Source organism: Anomalospiza imberbis, chromosome 5 (assembly GCF_031753505.1).
Source record: "Anomalospiza imberbis isolate Cuckoo-Finch-1a 21T00152 chromosome 5, ASM3175350v1, whole genome shotgun sequence".
Taxonomy (NCBI): Eukaryota; Metazoa; Chordata; class Aves; order Passeriformes; family Viduidae; genus Anomalospiza; species Anomalospiza imberbis.
The window spans coordinates 36,121,702-36,135,218 of record NC_089685.1 but is presented as its reverse complement, the minus strand read 5'-3'; the positions used below and the strand labels follow the sequence as shown (position 1 = coordinate 36,135,218).

General features: G+C 37.4%; 1 long non-coding RNA gene across 1 annotated transcript; it reads left to right on the top strand.

The window, feature by feature from the left end:
- Positions 1-738: 738 nt before the first annotated feature.
- On the top strand, positions 739-4,231 carry LOC137474017 (uncharacterized). The gene is made up of 3 exons (XR_010999107.1): positions 739-806; positions 2,417-2,549; positions 2,728-4,231. It is a non-coding gene; the product is annotated as an uncharacterized lncRNA (long non-coding RNA).
- The last annotated feature ends 9,286 nt before the right edge of the window (positions 4,232-13,517 follow it).

Sequence of the window (13,517 nt, the reverse complement as noted above, 5' to 3'; positions counted from 1 at the left end):
TTCTTCCTCTTGCACCTCTGTACCTGGCTGCAGCGGTCAGGTATCATGCATTTTTATATCCAGCAAAAGATACATATTTTAGGGCCAGCCTTCTGCTCTTTCGCTGTGCAGGTTGCCTCCCATGCATTCACTGAGTAATATTTTGGCATTTTTCTGCTCTGAGACCAGCAGTGCTAGTAACAGATAGAGGGCTGCACAGCAGCAAAGAGGCGACAGAATTTTAGGTCATTGGGAGTGCACTTTTGAGGGGGATTGGTGCTTGGAAACATTTCCCCTGATAGTCATATTAGCACCCAGTGGGCTTTGTGCTGCAATTTTGTGCCTGTGGCAGATACTCAGGCACAGGACAGCTGGTCTGACATGCTTGGAGAGAGGGTTCAGCTTAGAAGTGTTAGGGCATTTCTGCAATTGCTGCTGAACTGGATTTTTAAAACATAGGAACATATTTTGGTAGTTGCATTAAATACTAAAAGCATACAGCCATACAATGTAGAGAAGAGTCACTTTTCAAGAACATACTTTAAAATATCAACGGCTGATTTGCTAGATAATTATGACAGGATAGAGGCAAGGTACTTCCTGACTCCATGAAAACATACAACAACAAACCCCCTAGATTCCCTTCAGAAAGTCCATTTGTCACTGTCACAACTTGTCTATATGCTGAACAATGCCAATAAATCTATTTCAGACTTTTGTTTCTGACACAACAAATCATTTTCCTTTTTTCCTGCAGCTCTTTTTCTCTATTTCTTGGGCAGGAGCAACATGGCAGATAATATTAATCTGACCTTTCTCTTGTCCTGGTAAGTAAAGTTTGTTTTTTTTTTTTTTTTCTCTTCTTTTTTATCACTTTTTATATATAAAACTAGAATAAATGTCAGGAACTGACGAGCAGTAAAACAATTTGTTCACTTCCAACTATTGTGTAAGTCAGCCAGCAGGAAAAAAGACATCTTACAGTAAGATATTTTAAAGACAAATATTTTATTCAATGTTTGTGAAACAGTGAGTGACACTGCTGCTCACACCATCCTTTTCTATAATGAAACCGAAGAAACAAGTAAGGAACACTCTTCTGAAGTGCAGAAATAAAGCAGTGCTGTCTCAATGCCATACAGCAAGTCATGTTCATCTCATTCATTTTAGGTTTTTCAGACCCACCCACATCTCCTTAAAAGCCCAATCTCTTTAGAATGTTCCTCCCATTTCAAAGACTAGTTTTAAAGTATTTTATTTAAAAAAGGAGGATTTTGTAAATGTTGTACTTTGTTCAACAAAACAGAAGAGCTTCTTCCTTTCCTCTCTGTCCCATTAAAACAAAACAACTTTAATTTTTATTAGAATTAGTTAAATAAGGTCCTTTTTTTAAGGTAAATGCTCAGGTTGTTTTTCTATCATTAAATTTATTCTATCAGACTTTTAATCTAAGAGTACCTTTAAAAATTTGTATAAAGTTAATAAATTATTAATAGCTCTTTCAATAAATTTTTAATGAGCTGTTAAAAATCCCAGCATGCTGTTAGGTTACTTACCACTCTAGCTTATAGCCTTGAAGTGGTGGGCATGTATAGCAACAAAGCAAATATTGTTCATACCTGCAACTCTTAATTACTTATTAACCCTTCATTATTACAAAGGACTACATGAGGCTTTTTCCACCCATTCTCTACCTATTCAGTTTCATGGCTAATTAAGTGCATTGACACCTCTTGACCCCAAGGAACCAATATTTTTGATAATGCCTTGCAGCAGTGGTAGGAGTTTTGCCACATATCTTTTCTTCCAAGTGAGAGCTTTGTGTATGATGACTGGGACATAGAAGGACTCAGAGCAGGGGCAGGGAATGAAAACAGCTCACAGCTTTGGTTTCTAGGACTTTACTGACAGCCTATTGACATTTCTAAAATATTCCCCCACTGCAACTGCCTTTCTCACTTCCCCCCTGTCACTTGATTCAGAAAGACTAAAAATAAAGTGGAAAGTTACTCAGAGGGTGTGCTCAGTTATTCTTCTACAATGTCTATGAATATCAAAATTTAAAAGCAACTGGGTAAAATAATGTTAAACTCCTCAGAGCACAATATTAGTGCAGCTAAAGACTTCCTGGAATAAGCCCTTACACATGCACCTTCTCTTCTGCTTTACTCAGATCAGTGGTTTTGGGTAGGATGTTTTAGGCAGAATGAAGCAGCTTGTCATATTTAAGAAAAATGAAGATCAGAAACAAATCCAAAAGCAAACGTTCTGTCCAGTTTGGGCTGATAAGGTAGGGTCCCATGTATTCTTCTGCCAACTTTTCCTTTTCTACATATGAATACATAAATACATCTATTTAATTGTTCTGTAACAGACAGGCTGATGCAGTGCAGATCTGCCTAGGCTTAACTTAATTTTTTTTTCTTTCTCCACCCAGAGAGGGAAAAATGGGAATGAAGGGCCTTGGACACTGGGCTATCCACTGCACAGAAGTGACTGGGGAGAGGTCAAGTACTCCAGTAGCTTAGAAAGATCCCATCTCACAGGCAGAGATGTTTTTCCAAATAAAGGTCATTACATCATTGTGGAGTTGAAAAAACGTGGAGGAAAGACTTCCTCACTTAAAGATGTCCAAAATCTGTGTCTATGGATGTGTATGTGGAGATGTAAAATATTTGCATGTGTTTTTCTTTTAAGAGACTTTTTTCTTTTTTTCCCTGTAAGAGAAAATTTGCTTTTTTTCATAAGGTAGCTGTCTTAACTTTGAAGGTATAAATTGAAAATGGGAATTTTAGCTGCCAAATAACCTTTCTGCACCATACCCAAGTAACCTATCATTTGCTGGAGCATATAAAGGATAGAACAACTGGAGGGCAAAAATGGCCAGTTTTAGAAGTCTGGCACCACAAAATTTGCCACTGTAGTAGCTCAATCACCTATGAATATCCGTGTTCATCTTCAGAGCCAGGAGCTAAGAGCAATCCTCTCCTGAACCTAGGGAACTTGAAAGTGCATAGGGTCCTGCAGCTAGCTGCTTGCAGCCAAACAGCTTCAGTGGGTGAAACCTGCCTGTCCTAACTGAGCTCATTCCATCCCTGTCATACTGGTGAAAAACTGACCACCTGAAGGTACTGCAGTAAAGAAGCTTCATTCATGGTCTTTGTTTTAATTTTCCACTATGTTTTCTGTATGTATTTACAACAAATGTGGATTAAAAGTATAACTAGCATAATCATATTGATAAAAAAAATTCAGCATCTCACAATGAGATTGCTAACCTATTCCAATTAATTTGTTAAAACTATGAAATATTGTCGTGTTTAAACAGTTTTAATTTGCGCCCAAAATATTCAGGGAGGTAGCAAGTTCCTAAATTGACATAAACTGAGAAAGGGATTAACATATCAATGGAACACATGAACTCTAATCTGGCTTAAATTTATATATCATTGAGCTGAAAGCAATTTATGAGATATTCAGACACACTGGAAGGGAAAACTATGCCAAAGAACTCCTGATCAAAAGCATTCCATTCAATTAGTAGTCCAGCATTTTGTGACTTATTACAGAAGACTAAACAAAATTAAACTGCTTCTTTCTGGAAATGAGAACACAATAGATGAGCTAATGTAATGTAGAAAGGTCATGATAACTCGATTGTCACATATTTTGGGAGTATAACATTTGATTTGAGAGTTTAACAGCCACAGCTCCAGTATCCTCACCTCATGTCTCACATTCCTGTCTAATGTCACCTAGCTGATATCTGACACAATTTTGATTTCACAATCTTTATGTCACCTCCATCTATAAGTCATGCCCAAAAGACTACCAGAATTCTCTGTGTTTCCTCTGCCAAAACTCTTCTCCATGTTCCAACTGCATTTCAGCTTCATTGCTACAGTTCCTAGTCTGCCTAATCATAGCTACCCAGAAGACAACATAACAACTTACCCTATCCCAATGTAGAATGAATGTTTCTCCTCCAACTTCATTAATTTCATGCAAGCTTTGGATTCATTTTTGTATTGCATCTCTTGTTGTGAGATATCAAGTCTGTGAAGCTCAATCTGCTCCAGCAGAACCATCTGTTAAAACCCTATTTCTAGCCAGCTCCCTCCTTACTGCTGCCTCAGGGTTGTCTGGGGGATTTGCTGTTGATGCTTTGCATGACAGGCAGCCTGCCCTGATCCTTCAGGCTTGAACCTGAAGCATTTGCTGCAGGTTCTTCCTCTTACTTTTACTCCCTTATTCTCCTAAAAAGTTAGCTTTGTGCGTCTCAATGTGGGCATGTGGACATATACAGGATTTTTGTCAGTGGTGGCTGAGAAGAGTGCTACTCAAAATAGATGTAGCCTTGGAAGAGATGGGTTCAAGGGCAAGAGGAAGAGAACAATGCTCAGTTTGCTTAACCCAGAAAATATTTACTAGAGGCATTTTTTCCCATAATAATTCTGTCTCCAGAATTTTGGTTGCCAGGATAAAGCAGCACCTTGTGTATGTTGGTACTCACTATCTCTCTATAGTACACCAGTTTTGCACAATTTGATGTTCTCACATGACCTAGGGGTAGCAAGGAGATTTAAGGATGATATACATGCGAATATTTTATAGTCATTTGGAGGTTATTTATAAGCTGAGAGGAACAAACTTTTTAATGTACTTTTCGAAAAATCTTGTTGCAGGAGATGCAGGACAAAACAAGAGGATTCTGTCTATTCTCTACTTACACCTGCCATGGACAAAATGAGGAACTTGCATATTCTGTACACAGAAAAATCCTTGATCCTGTGTAAGTACTATTTACTAATAGCTAAAATGTCCCTGTGTTGTCAACACTGTTTTGGACACAAATTCTAAACATAGTCCCATACAAGCTACTGTGAAGAAAATTAGCTCTCTCCCAGCCAGTACTCTGATACAACCAGCTTTGACGTCCTCTAGGGACTTCTGAAAAAGGCTTTTGGCTGCTGCTGAGAAGGCAGCATGCTTCACCTGTTCATGTTTTTCACAGTCCCAGATGACAGACTATGAAAAAACAACTTCTTTGTCCTGGGAGCTATTACAGTATCAACAACACTGCAGCGACATCTCTGCACCCTGTTCTGATTTCCAAGTAGGCAAAGTTTATGAAAGATATAGAATTGGGCTACTGTCAGAGTTTGTTATGGTTAGATTTGGACTTTAAAGTTTTTATGTTATTCCTGGTGTGAATAAATGTAGTGAGGATTACTTTCTGGACAGACATTTCAGAACTCAACCCCTTCTGAGAATAGTGGTCTTCCTATCCGATTCTATTTGATCTGGTATGATTTGATCTCATTTCATTTTGTTCTATTATGTAAAATATCAGGGCATCTGGAAACATGCACTTCATTTACCAAGTAAAACTGGTCTTGCTCAGTGTGACAGGATTGCATTGAATGATGCAGTTTATATGACCACAATAGAAACATTAGTTTCAGGTTACAGAAAGCTGAGGCAAAACTAGAAGCAGAGGAAAATAGTGCTTGAAAAACAGCAATCTGGTTGTAAATTCTAAGGACAATAACATTGGACAACTGAATTGATGACCTGGAAAATAAGTTCAAATTAAGAAACATAATACTATAAGAATATTGGAGGCACAGCAACAAAAGCAAAAGTATAATGCATCATAAAAATGAGGAGACTGAGTAATTCTGAACTCCTTCTAGATGGTACAGCAGTGTGCTGTAATCATGAGAAACCTAATCAGGTAATGCCTTGCCAGTGCTTCCAAGATGTGTGTCTGTTGGAATGAGGCATCATGTTTCTAAACTGCCACATAAATTTGAGTCTAATTTTCAGGGTTCAATACTTTTATTGAGATTGCAGTTTTTCTCTATCAATGTCAGAAATGTATGAAAGCATTTATGAACATTAAGAGAGGAATGAAAAATATATGACCTTAGAAGGGGCACTGCTCTATCCTGCCGGCCTAGCAGTCTTTGATGGCAGACTAATGGATGCTGAATTCTTCTGTCACATAAAAATGTCATTGTATTTCCGGGAAAGGTAAAGTGTAGGAAGCTGAATGGAGGGGCCCTGCTACATACTACATAGTGAACTCTATCCCAGCATTGACTCAGCTGTGTCATATTGCCATCGCTCTAATTTTACTGTATCCTCAGCAAAGGACATTGTGTTCTGGCCCACTAGGTTACTGCCCAATCCAGTAGTGGTGTGCATCTTGCTGGTGCTCTCCTGACTTTGGCAACTTTTACTCTGTGCTGTTCTACACAATACTTTAATCTTTCTCTTGGTGTTGGTCCCTTCTGTATTCTTCCTTAATTATTATCTTTGCCATTTTTCATTATCATATGAGATTATTCTCCAAAAATTACAGGCAGGCACCTCTGGATCATAGCCATTGTCATTTTAACTGTTTGACTAAAAAAAAAAAAAAAAGCTGGATATTTCCAAGGATGTAATGCTGGGTGCTTTGATTTAAAGATTTATATTTTTTAATCTTGGACTTGGTTTTCATTTTGGATTAATTCATAGTAAAAAAATGTTTTGTAAATTGAAAACTAAATAATTGATAATGTGGGAAATGCTGTCCATTAGACAAATCACCTATACTTCCCTTTATTTTCTGTGTTACTGGACTTAAATAAAGAAAATTTTTTATAGATTTCCTGTGATGTTATGGAAATTTTAAATTTTTTTCTTAAAATTTTAATAGAGCTAGTTATGTTCTGCAACTGCTTTCTTGCACCCTAAAAATGCAAGTCTCAATCAGACAATAAACTGACTCCTCATCATTCACTTACATGAAATAGACTATGTGGAAAAAAAACATAGAGAAACTAATACAGATTTCTGTCTTTTTCTGATATATACTTCATTAGGAGAATAAAGTACTGTATTCTGTAGAAGAAAAACGAAATAATGCCATTTGTGCAAAAAAGATATGTTGTTGTTGAAGTTGTATACAGCTGCAGTAATGGCATCAGTCAGTAATGCAAGTGTGCAATAAAAACCAGCCACTGAAATGGCCAATCTTACTTTTCATTCCCAGGCTTTTGTCATATAAAAGCTGTATAAGAAAGAATGAAAGCTAAACTGAGACAGAGTTCCCACATGAAAAGCAATCTCCATGTATTAAAATTGTTGCTGGATATAGACTTCTGCACAAATCAGGTCTATTTGGTAGTTTCCCAATGGTTATCCTGTTAAATGACTTTGATCTGAAATTCCTGCAGTGAGTATTAATGGTTTCCTTCACAGAGACAATTTTCAAATACCAGAAAGTATGCCCTGCTGCTGATACTGAAGGCTGGGGAGATGTTGCTCAGATAGTCCAAAACAAGGCTGAACAGCTGGATTTGACTCTAACTGTTCTTTAGAAGGATCTTTCTTTCATAAGAAAGAATACTGGACTTACCATGTGCACAAGCATAGCAAAATCGGTGTTTCAGTACCAATTAAAAATGAGAAATAATGGTATAAATTAATGATGTCAAAAAAGAAAAAGCCTTAGAAAGCTAAACATGAATTGGTATAGTGAAACAATTTCTGCATCTTGATTTTAAATTCTAGTTCATTTAATTTTCCTCCTTGCTAATCAATGCTGCTTTTAAACTTGAGGTAGTGAAGAAAGCAAAAAAAAAAAATTAAACCTTTTTCTTCCACTTGTTCACTTGCTTTTATTTTTGTCTTGGTTTTCTTTGGGTTTGGTTTTGTTGTTTCTGTTGGGCCCCTTACAACTTAGCTTATCCTATGGTTCTATGACTCTGCATTTAGGATGTTTTGAGATAGTCACTCTTTAAAAAAGGAACTTAGACCTCTTCAGTTAATTAAAATAGTTTTCATGACTACTGTGGCTATTTAGCTGAAAAAATAAGTGAATATATGCTGTTATTCACAACTACTATTCTCTAGGACTCCTGAGCTCCATATTATCAGTTATGAAACATAATTTCAGTGCCTCATCCTAAAAGTAAAGTAACTGAGAAATGAAGTAATTTATTTATTGTGTGGGATAAAAAAGAAGTGTTTTGAATCTGCTAGATATATACATATAAATAAATAAATAAATAAATATAGCAGCTGAGCCCTGATACAGTAGTAGGTTGAAACTCAGCATGTATCCACCTGTCCTGTACTTTCCTTTGCAAGGTATCTCTGGTGCATTGGCTGAAAAAAGATCAGCATCCCATAACACATCCCCTGATTTCCTACCTCCAGAATAGACAGCTTCAGAAAGAAACTAGCCTGGCAGGAATCCGAGTTCTGTATGAAACCTGACCTGTTGTGATGTATGTGTTTAGGGAGAACAAGGGCAGGATATTGATCTGAGCATATCAAGTGCCTTTTACTCTTAATCCACTCACTGGCAACTCAATCTTACTATAATTTATAGTGTACACTCCAATCCTACACTGATCTCAGATGTGTGCTTGTCCTGAACAAAACATAAACAGGAGTTTCAAATTGTTGTCACTAGCACTAAGTGGATTTTGTGACTATGGTAATATGAATGGAAAACCAGTGCATTGTGTTTGTCCAGATTTCCTGCAGCAAACAGAATCCCATTACACTCACTCCAGTGAACACCATTTTTTAGATTCTTCTATTTTGGGTTTTCTCCCCGTAAGCAATGTGATACAACTCGTACGTGTAAAGCAAAATTCTCTTCACTTAACCCAAGCATTTTTATTTATTTTCTGCTCCTTTAGACACCTTATAACTCTCTCTTTGCAGTTAAATCTGTGTCTCTTTATAAATTATTATTTTGGAAAAACAAGTCTATTTCTTCAGGCTCTTTATCTGCAGTGTCCAAGGACATAATGAATTTCTGAATCTAATTCCCATATTTGTTATTATTTTGCAACTGAACTTCTAAATATTGAAAGACCTCAACATAGAAATGACACAGTTGCATTTATTCTGATAGGTTCTTCCAATGGAGGCCTCTGCCAGCCCTCATCCCCCTGTTTTCCTTCTCTTGTGTATCTTTTAAGCTGAAACTTGCATCAAGCTGGGTATTGAAAAGGTGCAATGTTTGAGAGGACTTGGGGAGATGCCTGAAACTACAGAAATAGAATAGAAATAGATGTGAGAACCACCCACTCCTGCAGATGCAGAGCATCTTGCTTCTTTCTCTGCAATAGCAAGGGAATGGATGTAGCCGCCTCTTATCAGAAGGTGTCAGTGTTGCCCCTGGCCTCCCCTGTGCAGCAAGGCTGAACAAACAAAAGCCCACGGGTCCTTTGTGAAGTTTACTTTGCCCTACTAAAATGCCTTTCAACACCTGCACATAGGCTGCAATACTTCAGGCGGTATTTCTGGATACCAGTTGGTCTCTGGGTGATGTACAATACTGCTGGTAGAAGAAGGTGGGGGTGTCGGCAGTGGGGGTGAGAAGGCTCGACTTAACAGGGCTGAATATGCTTTTTATACTGCTAACTTTTAAGCTTGCCAGAGAATAAAAATGTTTTAAGTTTAGTTCAGGCGTCTTTTATTTGTCAAATACTAATGGTGCATATATGCAATTTTTAAATTCCCAGGTGCTGAGAATAAGTTATGGCTGCCCAAAAAAAACCAGTAAGTATACAAAAGGCAGGGGAACACAATCCAGAAAACTCACAAGTGCCTGGTTCAAAGAAGTAAAGGTCTGGGAACTTAGCAACACCTCACTGAAGCCTCCCAGATAGAAAGGAGTTCTGTTATCTGCTGTTTTCATACTTTGGTTCTTGTTGGAAAGATTACATTTATGTCTATTATACTTTATTAAGTTTACCCCACACACTTTTTTTTTTTTTTTTTTTTTTTCCAAATTATATTGATTAGGCAAAAGGCAAAAAGGCTTTGGATGGGCTTGATTTGACTTCACCCATAAACTGGGAAAATTTGCAATGTTTGACTGGGATTTTTAAAGAATAGATAAGATATTTAAATTAATTCTTGTATTCACTTATGCTGAATAACACTTTGGCATTGAATTAATTTTTTGAGGAAACAAATAAAGCAGAAAGAGGAGTTTTTTTACAGATGTTCTGACTTTGGATAGATTATTCTCTTCCAATTCTTGATCAGATTATTTCTAGAACCTAAGAGAATTTTCAGTGAATTGCATTTTAACATTGGTATATTCTTATCACAGTTTGAATGTTTTCAATTAAGTGTCTTATTCTTTTGCCACTGGAGTAATTGGCAAATTTTCCATCAGCTTCAGTGACTGTAAAGTGAAGCCCAAATTTTTCTACTCTGCTAGATTAATTAGGTAATTTTGACAAATTTGACATCCTCATGTAAATAATCACCAAAGAAAATTGTCGAACCCAACTGCCAAAATCCAAAAAGTTTAGGCACATGGTAGTAGACTTTTGGTTTATTCTCTGTCTCTTGAAGCAACTAGCAATGCTGTTTCAAAGGCTTCATTAATTATATTTAGCTAACAGAATTATACAATACATGGACTGAGGCATAGAATTTTTCCTTAATTCTTTCAATAATCAGTTAATATCTTGAAGAAAAAATTATGATTACATTTAAGTCTAGTTTATGAAAAAAATATCAAATCATGTTTATCTATAATGACACATCAAAAATGAGAGGTTAGATAATTGGATTCTGGACTCCTGTAACACGGAATCTCAGCAGAAGATTTCAAACAAAGGCTTGTGTCCACCCCTGGTTTTGTTTGAGTCCTGCAACAGGAACTCCTCTCTCTATTCACTGACAAAACCTTATGCTTAAGTAACTGTAATCTTAGTAGAGATGGTCATTTGGTCATTCTCCTACTTCTGGCAGGCAGTTCCCTAGGAAAAGGAAAGAACACTTGAACTAATTTTTTGTCTGCATAATACTCTGCTCAGTTGGAGGAACTCTGATGAAAAGGCTCTTTCAAGAGGGTAGGTTTCAGAGATACAAGGAGAAAAAGAGGAGACAGATTATTTTTATATCATCCCTACCTAATCTTGGGCATCCAACACCAAGCTGTCATAGGGCACTTTGACCACATTGTCTTACAACTCTTCTGGCCAGGATAAGCTCCAAACAAAGCAGTTTCAGTGATAATGGTAAAAAAAGGGTTTTGCTGTCTGTTATATGGTACTAGCTTGCCACTATTGTCATTAGGGGGTCTTGGATGGAAGTTATTGGTGGGAGGGCGAAAGGAGTAATGGCTTCTGTTTCAGGAAAGAGATAAAAGGTTTAGAGTGTCTGGTCCAGGGTCAAATTTTGATCTGCTACATCTGAGCATCTGTAACCCACTTGCTCTGTGGCCTCCTTTTAACACCCCCTCTTCCCCATGGCTCAGGTCCGGTTGAATATGTCCCAGCTGCATAACCTTGGCTTTGGCTGATGAAGAAATTGTGTAGTGCAGAAGAGCTGTGAAACAGTCTGAAGAGCAGAGCCACATGAGATAAGAAAGGTAAAATGCAAGAGGCTGGGTTCTTGAGACAGGGGTCTTAGAGATTAAAGAGGCAAAACGTGAACACAAAAAGCAGAAAATACTAAAAAGGGTTGGATTATGGCAAGTCAGCCACACTGAAAATCAACTCCAGGGAGCAGCAAAAGCTAACCCTTTGCCTCCTCAGAGATCTTTGCCTGGTCTTCAGAAAATGCATGGTGAGGATTCTACTGCTGAGATTACCAGTGCTTCCTCAATCCTAGCTCTGCTGGGTGTACAGCTGATAAACAATATATCCATAAATAATTGCTTTGTACTTTAAATTAGCATATAACTCGCTTACAACATCTGTTTGTGCAATGCTCAAAGTGCCCGAACAAAAGGCTCAAAGCAGGGATGGTTATAAGAGAGACCTTTCTGGTGCAGATTCCTGCATGCCACATACCCCATTTTTCTCCCGGTATCAGCAGCATTCAGCTCATCTTTCCTGGGAGCTGCTGTGAGCAAAACAGAGCACAGGACCATGTGTTGCTATCATCAGCTGTCTGCTGCCCTTGACAGTGTCTGGCTCTGACTATACTTTGCATGAGCATTGCCTTCAAGCTAGCTAGTTTGCATGCTGCTGGCAATGCAGAAGCTGGTTATCACAGACTAGCAGGGTTCCTTTGCATCTGTCACCAGAGCTGTCCACTGGACAATATCAACACGATTGCATTACACAAAGTGAAGCTCAAGTGCAAATTAACATATAGCCTCTGCTCCAGGCTCTGCACTTTATTTGGATTGATTAGATAAGTTTAAATTGATAAAACTTGGTATTGAAAAACTGCAAGGATACCTAGGCAAGCAAATGGGAATAGTAAAAGTATTTACTGTTCAAGTAACTTGGTGAAGTACCTCTGACCTCAGGAAGCTGAGCTGCAAGCTAAGGAAAGCAGTAGATCCTCTCCTCCCTACCTAGATCCTGAACCTGCTGTCTGATTCTTATTTCATTCCCATCTCAAATATTTCGGGAACATATTTAGCAAAACTGTTCTTGGGCATTTGACTTAATATAATTCAGCTATTTAAGTAGGGTTGTCATCTTATTGTGATCCTAATTATCACATATAAATGTAAACAGTCTATTTTTTACATAACAGCTGTGTGAAGAGTTGCTTCCCACACTACCTGTATATTAACTGACTACTTCCACCGTACTGGGGATGTTATTACATATTTTTCACCCTCAGCAGATGATAGTTCAGGAAATATTAGTTCACTACCTTAAAACAGATAATTATTATAGATAATTATTATTATCTATAATAATAGATATCCATAAATTATTGAAAAACAAGCTAAATCAAGAATTCTCTTATGCAAAATGGCTAATAATTTGCACTGTCCAATTTGGTGAGCTCTTTACTATTTTCCTGTCAAAATTATGAAATAGATCTACACAGAAAGGGAGAATTACTTACTACTGTTTAAGCAGCACATAAATCGATTGAGAGAAATTTCACACATTCCTCTTATTTTAACTCTACTGGACTACAGCAGTAGAGGACAAGTAGGACAATGCTGTCCAGAAATCAAGTCCCTGCTGTGTTTGGAATTGACTATGTCTCTGCAAATTTAATCAATTTACTTCAATACAGGTACCACTAGAAAGGATGAATACAGCAACACATTTGTGCAAGAAGCATTTCCTTTCCACTCACAGACTTGAGCTTTATAACAACAAACACCCAAAAAAACATTGAAAGTGCAAAACTGAACAAACACCATCAAAATCCAAACTAAGGATAGCAGTGAAAATTGTAGATTTGAAGACAGGTAGAATGTGGCTGATGTGTAGATTTTTTCCTTAGGAAACCTTTATATTGTTGATTACTGTGATGGAAAAAATACTTGAAGTTAAAAAAATCAGGCCATGGTTTCCTCCCTTTAATTCCCACACTCTCACTGCTGAGCAGATCTTTAATTGCACTTTATTGAATGTGTGGTCAGGCTAATCAGAAATAAAAGAGTCTTGAGTGAGACTTTGCCCTTTGAAAACTAGTCTACAAATTGTTTTAGTGCAGCTTTCTAATATACCAGGGAAGGGGAAAGGCAAAGGAGAACTATTTGAAGGTAATTTGGTTTTAACATGCATTAACTACCAGTACAAATACTT